The sequence below is a fragment of the Gracilinanus agilis genome, chromosome 2, assembly GCF_016433145.1.
Source record: "Gracilinanus agilis isolate LMUSP501 chromosome 2, AgileGrace, whole genome shotgun sequence".
Lineage (NCBI taxonomy): Eukaryota > Metazoa > Chordata > Mammalia > Didelphimorphia > Didelphidae > Gracilinanus > Gracilinanus agilis.
This window is the reverse complement of record NC_058131.1, coordinates 498,949,737-498,959,249: the sequence shown is the minus strand read 5'-3', so window position 1 is coordinate 498,959,249 and position 9,513 is coordinate 498,949,737.

Below are 9,513 nucleotides of genomic sequence, written 5' to 3'. Positions count from 1 at the left end.
ACAGATCTGCTGTGACCTATTTATTGATTGTAATTCATTAGCTTATCCCTATATATTTTGACATTTATATGATAGATTTGGAATAGTAGAAGTTAGGGGACATGGTTTTAGAATTGGAAAGGAATTTAGTAGACACCTAGTTTTCTTCCATAGTCCAAAAGGAATTCCTAGTATTATAAACCTAGGTGGTCATTCAATAACTGTGTAAAGGTTTCAAATGAGGAGGAAATTGTTACCTTAGAAGGTAACAATTACCTATTTGAAGTGGCTCTAATTATTAAATTGAATTTTTTTCTCTTTAAAACTTCTACCCACTGCTTCTAGTTCTGCCCTCTAGGGACTAATAGAACAAATTCCTTCCCTTCCCTTCTATAACCTTTAAAATCCATAAAGAAAATTCTCTCCCCCTCACCCTCCATCAAGTCTTCTCTTTTCCAGGTCCTTCAATTGATTACAAATAGACTTAAGGCCTTTCATCACTTTGGGGTGCCTTTTTCTGAATATTCTCCACCATAATTAATATCCTTTCTAAACTGTCACATCCAAACTTGAACATAATATTCCAGATATGGTTTGATCTAGAAAGAATATATAATCCTAATTTCTACAAAGTTATGGCAGTTTTAATACAATTTAAGATCACATTAATTTTTTCACTGCCACATCATGTTGTTGACTCACATAGACCTTGAGTATCATTCAGATTATCAGATTTTTTTTTGCAAAAAAGTATCTAAACAATACTCTCCAAATTGATTTCTTGAACCCAAGTATAAGAATTTATATTTATTCCTACTGAATTTCATCTTATTAGATTCAGTCCAATTCTTTAGTTGGTCAAGATCCTTTTGAATCTGGATTTTCCATCTAATGTGTTAGTTGTCTTTCCAAGGTTTGTATCATTTTATAAAAGCACATTATTATGTCTCTATCCGAGCCACTGATAAAAATATTATACAGAAGTAAGCAACCACAGGAGCCCTGGGACAGTCCACTGGAGATCTCTTCACAAATTGCCATTGCATCACTAACTTCTTTATTCCAACTAACTCAACTGGTTCAAAATCTACCTAATTGTATTACATTCACCATTTCCTTCCATTTTCTATCAGTATTAGTTGTTTTAACAAATATACTTTGAAAAAAATCTAGACAAGCAATGTCTTTAGCAACCCCTTAGGGAATTAGCTTAAAAGCCCTATCAAAAGAGTAATGTTAGTCTTGTGTAATCCATTCTTGATGTAGCCAATGCTGCCTCTTTTTGATCATTTCCATTTTTATATTTTCAGCAATCTTCTAATCAAGTTACCAGAACTAAGCTGGCTATATGTCTCCTTCAAAGTCAGAGGGAAACCCTTGATGGGCAAAGCTGTAGCTTTCTTAATGCCATTGGTTCAAACTCCCATCAGTGGAATTTCTTCCTAGATTATTAATTGAGAATCAGTTTAATCAGTCAGCCTTAAATAAATTTTAGAAATTAATGGTAAGTTGGCAAAATAGGATGAAAAAATACTCCCACAAAAGCCTGTGACACATTCTTCCAAAAGTACATACAGAGAATAGGGATAAGTGGTCTCAAGCTAAAGAGGACATGTGGCAAAGGGACAATTCACTGCTTCTGATTACAGAAAGCCTTTTTTCACATTGATGAAGTGCTCAAGACGTTTCTCTAATTATGGGGAATCTGTGTTCATTTGTCCTTTCTTCCCAATGCAGACATTTCTATTTAACACACTCAGAAACAAAATCTCAAATACAAGGCTTTCCTCTCCCCTACCCATGCCTCTTTGTCACAAATTGTAGTTTCTTGATGATTTTGTTCTTTTTTCCTCCCAATAGTTGGAAAAAAATAGTAAAATTGACCAATATAAATACCCATTCAAAGACTTTGACTGTGGCTGATTTTATATGCTATCCATGGTCAGACTCAAATCAGGAAAGAGACTGCTACCCTCTGATCTAGTGGTATCAACTGCTGCCTTGCTTCCTTTCTGCTCCCATAGATCAATTATTTTGTCTCTCTAGTCATAAGGAAAAGGTTAAAAAAATAAAAAAAACAGATTTTCTTTTTCTAGTTCCCAATAAATCTCATATTTTTCTTCAATCCAATGACATTGGCTTTTTTTTTTTTTTGCCAAAGATGCTCCTCTAGGCTCTGGGCATTTTCTCTGGCTGTCTCCAATGTTTGAAATGCTGTCCCTCCCCATCTCCCCTGCTGCTTTCTCTGGCTTCCTTTAGGGCCCAGCTAAAATCTCATCTTCTACAGGAAGTCTTTCCCAACCTTCTTAATCCTAGTGCCATTCCTCCGTTACTTATCTCCTGTTTATCATGTATATAGTCTGTTTGCTTATGTCTGTTTATTCTATTCCCCATTTTATTTTGAGATTTTTGTGGACTGAGATCATCTCGTGGCTCTTTTTTTTTTTGTATCCTCCACACTTAATATAATGCCTGGAGGTACTTTAGGTTTATTGATTAATTGGTAGTTCTGTCAAAAAGTGACTAAACTGAAAGAATATTAAGTATTCACTGTGTGTGTGAAAAACTGTGCTAGGAGATGGGGGAGATACAATATTTAGATAATAAATGACCTTTATTCTCATGAAGCTTAGTCTTATAAATGATAATAATAATGATGGTGAAGATGACAATTATTAATAGCTTACATTAATGTACTACTTTTTCTGGGGCCATCTCTCTAGCTCAGCATGCACAGGTTTGTAGGACGATCATTCTAAGGTTTTAAGGTACTATTTAAATTAATGTAAGATTGCTGGAAAATCTATAGGTCCTAAGTCCCTAAAAGTGAGCTTAACTTTAAGAGTTAGACAGTAGATACAATTATCTCAAAGCAAAAGCATTTATTAATATAGCATAGTAACAAAAGCAGCTCTAAGACATTTCCCCCATAAACCTATGGGACACTCTTTCACCAATAAACAGTGTCAATCAAAAGCATAGATGCAAGTTTAGAGCTCACCAGCAGCGAGGCATACACATGGAGAATTTGTGTAGCCAGGGCAAGTCATAATCTACCATTGCAGGGACTCATTATCCTTCTTCTGGACTCCTCAAATTGGCCTCACCTGGGCACAGTATCTTTTCTATCAGGCCATCATCTCAGTGTTTTCTGATTTACTTGCTTTTATGCTTAGAGTAACTCTGCCTCTTACTTTCTGTGACCATATCCTAGGCTGGGAGTGGGATGAGTGAGAGGGGTCGATCAAGGATCGATTCTCTTCTCTTTTTTCACTTAACACTAGCTTTGTGATAAATAGTCATATAATACTTTATTGTTGTTTAATTGTTTCAGTCGTCTCTAACTCTTCCTGATTCCATTTAGGGTTTTCTTGGCAAAGATACAGGAGTGGTTTGTCATTTCCTTCCCCAGCTCATTTTACAGATAAGGAAACTGAGATAAACAAGGTTAAGTGACTTGCCTGGGATCCCACAGCTAGTGCCAGAGGTCAGATTTGAACTCAAGGAGATGAATTTTTCCTGACTCTGTTGTCCCACCTATCTGCCTCTATATAATGCTTTAAAGTTTATAAAATCCTTTTCTTTTAGTAACTCTATGAAGCAGATAGTACATTATCTTCATTCTCATTTTAGAGAAAAAATGAGGCTCAGAAGTTGTATTTTTCATTCATTCATTCAACAATTATTTCTTGTTATTGTTCAATTGTTTAATTGTGTCTGATTCTATGTAACTCCAAGGACTTTTATCTATTTTTTTTGTTTATTATTAGTGCAATGGTTTATTTATTATTTATTTCTTGCTTTATCATTAATGTATCTTTCTTCAGTGTGTCCCTACTTTACAGTTGAAGAACTCAGTTGAAGAACCGAGGCAAATAAAGGTTAAGTGACTTGCTGTGGCTCTCATAGTTAATAAGTGTCTGAGGCCATATTTGAACTCAGATCTTCTTGACTCCAAGCCCAGTGCTTTATCCATTATACTGCCTAACTACCCCAATTATTTCTTAAGGCCCTGTTATGTCCGTTTTCTGTATATTGTGTATTATATGAAGTTTTGAGGATACAGAGACAAACTTAAACACTCTCTATCCTCAATTTGTAGTATATTTTTAAGAGCACAAGTGTTTTTATTTTATTTTAAATTTAAATTTTATTTTCGCATATGATTTATGTATGATTTCTGTTCCTGTCAATTAACATGTAATCTCACCACAAAATTAGGTAGATATCACCAGCTATAAGCATGAATCTGATCCAGAAGGAAAGAAAGAAACAAACATTTATTAAGTATCCAGTATGTACGAGGCACAGAGATAAAAAGAGGCTAGGTTATGTTATGTTGATCTTAACAGAGATGTTTAGGAAGTTGAAGAGATGGCCTGAAACTAGAAAATCTGTAGGACTTACTCCTCCCCCACACACAGGCTAGAGTGAGTAGGGAGGGGTAGGTACTCCTTATTCTCACCTCTCCCACCAAGCAGTTGGAAATCAGTTGGAAATGGAGGCAGGACTGATGTCTTCTGACAAGGCTCAGCAAGGCAAATCTCTAATGATGTTCACTTTCTCAATTTATATTCCCCAGAGGTTTGACTGAGGGACAATAGGAGAAGCTTGGTGTCTTGTAGTTATCAGGGGCAGAGGAATCTAACTTGTATGGGCCGGACAGCTGAAGGAAACTTAGCTTAAGTTGGATGTAAGCATTCCCAGGATAATAAACAGGCACTGCTCCCAAAAGATGAAGGTTTTACTGATAAAAGAGGAAGGGGAAGGTTGGGAGGTTTTTCAGGGATTAGGATAAAATCTGGGAAGCCCTGAACTGTTAGATAGAAACAGCCCCTCCCCCTCTTACCCCTTCCCCAGGAGGGAGTGGCAGACTTTATACCTAGCTAGCCCTCAAAGCCTACAATTATCACTTCTAATATCTAAAATAACTAAATAACAATTGTGCTGTTGCTGGAAAGGTCTAGTTCAGCTAAGCAGGCAAACTGCAAAGAAGAACCAAAATGGCTATTTCCACCGATAGCCTCCAAAGCAATCCCAAAACCGCAAGCAGAGAGATCTGCTAGTCTCAACCCCTAGGAACCAACTGTCCCTAACTGCTTTCAAACTGTCCCCTCACCCAGAGTTCTCCAGGAATTCTGGGTGAGGCTTGACTCTGTATCTTGCAGGAATTCCACCCTGCCATTTTCCATGTTGAAATTAATTATGGTGTACCCCTGGTGTCCAGTTCTCTAGAAGAGGTCCATTCCTAGTTACTGGTTTTGCTCAGTACTTTTTTTTCTTAATCCTTACCTTTTGTCATAAAATTAATACTAAATATTGATTCCAAGGAAGAAGAGTTGTAAGGGCTAGGTAACTGGGTTAAGTGACTTGCCCAAGGTCACACAATTAGGAAGTGACTGAATCCAGATTTGAACTCAGGTTCTCCTGATTCTAGGTCTCTATCTACTTTGCTACCTAGTTGCCCCTGCTCAATACATTTTGATAGCTTTCTAAAAACATTTAAATACACATTTCCACCCCTTACTGACTTCTCTGTCCCTCCCTATTCCCTTGAACTCTACTCTCCCTCCCTTTACATCTCATATGATATCATATCTATGTTTTACTCCATATCTACTCATCAATTCCACTGTCCTATTTGGAATGCTGACTTTTAGTTAACAAACTTACTTTGTCTTATATTATCTCAAATTTTTTCCTTTTCTACTCTGTCTTCTGGTTCTCCCTGAGACCTACCTTTTTCGCTACCTTCTGAATAACATGGCATCCCTGGTCATTCTGCACAAGGTCTATTATGCTTTCACTTGTATCTCACCCTCCCAGCTCTAGTCTTATCTTTCCATTCAACCAGTGAGACAAAATATTCCTTGCTCTCCATTGCTACTTCCAGAATTTCCCTTTACCATTTTCACAGAGAAATTGTTCCTACTTTGAGCCCAATGTGATTTCTTGATAGTTATTTACCAACCCCCAGATTACTCTCCTTCCTTCCTCAATGAGTTCAGTGACTGGTTCAGAGTCTTTCTTCCTTGGGGAACCAAGGGTGTATCACTATCAAGGACATCATTATCCTCAGTGACTCAGGCTCCCAACTTTGGTGTTCTGCTTCCTCCTTGTTGGACTTCATCCAAAATATAGAATATGTCTACAGATCTTGTTTCTACCTTTACATTTTTCGTATTTGTCCCTTTTTCTTTATTCACATGTCTACCATAAACAGCTTATGATTGATTGTCATGTTGCTATCTGCCTCGTATGGCAATTTAAATATTGACCAAATGGTCTGGAGAATAGACTCTGCTTTTTAGAATTGTTGCAGTGTAGTGAATAGAATGTAGAACTTGGAGTCTGAAAAAACCTGGACTTGAATCCTACTTTAGATACATACCTTGGCTAAGCCACTTAACTTTTCAGCCTCATTTTTCTCTTCTGAAAATGGGAATAATGATTGATGTAACACTTTTTAGGGTTGTTGTGGGGATCATATAGACAATATACACAAACTTTGAAACATTTAGGTGCCAAAGAACAGTTTTTACTGTCTCATTCTTTTCTTTTAGATGGGGCTCAGATAGAAAATTTAGGCAATGGCATTGTGGTTGGTCTCCTTACCTCAAGATTCTCTTCACTCTAATCTACCCTCTGCTTAGCTGATAAAGGAAATTTCCTAAAGCAAAGGTCCAATCATGCCACCCTCATTTCAATAATGTTTACAGCTCCCTATCACCTCCAGCATGAAGTATAAAATCTTTTGTTCAGCCTTTAAAACTTCTCACATAGAAATAAAACTAGCCACATTCAGAGAAAGAACTGTGGGAGGAGAAACACAGAAGAAAAACAACTGCTTGAACACATGGGCTGATGGGGCTATTACTGGGGATGTAGATGCTGAATGATAACTAGTTCAACTATCAATAATATGGAATTAGGTCTTAATCAATGATACACGTAAAACCCAGTGGAATTGTGTGTCGGCTAAGGGGGGTTAGGAGGGTTTAGGGGAGAGGGAAAAAAATGAAATATGTAACTATGGGAAAATATTCAAAATAAAAATAAAATAAAATAAAATAAAATCTCACATACTGACTCCTTAGTTTTTCAGGCTTCTTACATATTTGTCCCCTCGACATAATTAATAATCCAGCAACATCAATTTCCTCGCTACTTCTTACACAGGACACACCTCCAAACTCCTTTGGATCTGCACTGGCTGTTTTATTTCATGGAAATTATGGAAGTCTATCCTTCTTCATCTCAGTTTCCTGGATTCATTGTACTTCTTCAAATCTCAGCTAAATTTATCCTCCCACAATTGCTAGTGCCTTTCCCTCAGATATTATCTTTCACTTCCACTGTATATGAACCTTATATGTATATAGCTATTGTATATTAATTTTAAAATCTACACTATTCACAGGGGATCTTCCCCAAACTTTTAGAATGTAAGCTTCTTGAGGGCAGAGGCCCTCTAACAAATAGTTAGTAAATGCTCATTGATTATGATGAAAGAAAACCACACATTCATATAGTATAAATACATATTTCTGTGCAACAAGTTTAATTGGTCTGTAAGTTACATGAACAAAACAAAACTATTAACAAGTTAAAACACATTTAATTTTACTTATATTTAACAGAAGAGAGAGAAACTCTGAAGTAAACTGAAAGAAGTGATAAATCTCAGATAAATATTTCTTCAAAACAAGAGAAGGAAGTTCCTAAATGATTCCTCTAAAGTTAAAAAAAATTATGAGTTTGGAATTATTATGCTTTAAAAGAAACTACACATTTCTCAACAGGCACATGTTTAAATATCTAGGTTGTAAAACTTAGTCGCCCATCCAATAAAATCAGAAGATACCACTAAAGGTTATATGTATGTATGTGTGTGATGATATCCCACCATTACTATACATTTGCATATACACATGTGAATGTATTGGGGATATTGTGTGTATTTTATAGAACATATCACATATATGTACAGATGCATGCGTGTTTATGTACACGTGCCTGGATATACTGTTGTTGTTGTTGTTGTTGTTGTTGTTGTTGGACTCCAGCACTCCAAAGGAAGGACCATAGCACGCCAATACTGCCCATGAAGTTTTCTTGGCAAAGATATTAGAATGGTTTGCTATTTCCTTCTCCAGTGTATTAAGGCAAAAATACATTAATTGACTTGCCCAGGGTCGCCCATCTAGTGTTTGAGGCTGGATTTGAACTCAGGTTTTCCTGACTCTAGGCTCAATGCTCTATCCACTGACTGCACCACCCAGCTGCCTCCTACATATAACACATAAAATATATTTGTGTATAATTTATATCCGCAATTTATAGACACACACCTCTACATATACATACACATTACATGCAAGCATATATTACCAATATACGCAACCACATATATATGTGTGCATGAATATTGTATGGGAATACATGTGTGAAGGTAAAACTGTACCCATAACCAGTAGAGAATATGTGTGGCTTTAATCTCATTGTCTTCCAATGTCACAAGGCCCGTCTCAAGCCAGTGGGCACCTCAGATTTAAAACAAAAGGGAGTATTGCAAAGAAACTCGTATTTCAAATTAACCATCCTCTCTCCATATAACACATACTAGGTAATAAAGAAAAACCCTTGGGGATATGGAAACAGTTGATGTACTTCTCATTATTTATGTTGTTCAGTTACTATGGCCATATCTACTTGGGCACTAAAAAATCAAATGCTCAGTGTTCTTGTGTCTAGTAAATTTTAATTTTTATGAACTGAACATACGCTCTGTTAAGGTTTCTTTCTAGTCCTGCAGGAAAAATAACAACTGTCCCCACTGAAGCATCATTTAGAACCTTTTTAGTGGGAAGCCTGCAGTCCTTATCCTTTAATGGAGATTGTTAACCCAGTTTTTCCTAACCTATCCCAGTTTCAGCAGAACAGATCATCCGACGTGGGTTCTACCTTTGCCTTGTGACCACTAACTAGCCTTGTCACCTTAGGCAAGTTACTTTTAACTTCAACAAGCTTCAGTTTCCTCATGTGTAAAATTAGGGTTGATAAAAACCCTGCCTCATCTACCTAATGGTAATATTGTGGGGATCAAAGAGGCTTTGGAAATTGTGCAGTGGTCTATAATTGTATTTTGTCCAGGAAGCACAGTGAACCCTTCACAATGGTGGAGAAATAGTTAATGGCCTCTGGTATTTACTGATTGAAGAGCCCATGTCTGCAGTAGGGAAAAAATGTGAGGAAGGTTCAGTTTGTCTTAGGCACATCCAGTTGTTGGCTCCTTTTCTAACCCTTTTTCTCCTTTAGGGGTTCTTATTCTGTTCTTTTCCTCTCATATTCAGGTCGTTCACCGCAGGTGCTAGCTAATGCTTTCTCAATCATCCCCTCATCAAAGCTTACTTTCAGGAAGGACTGATAAGCTCATCACATGAAAGCATAAATGATTGATGAGGTTTGAAAATATTTTCTTTTATAGAATAAATATCCTACCCTTCCTTCCTCCCTCCCTCCCTCCCTCCCTCC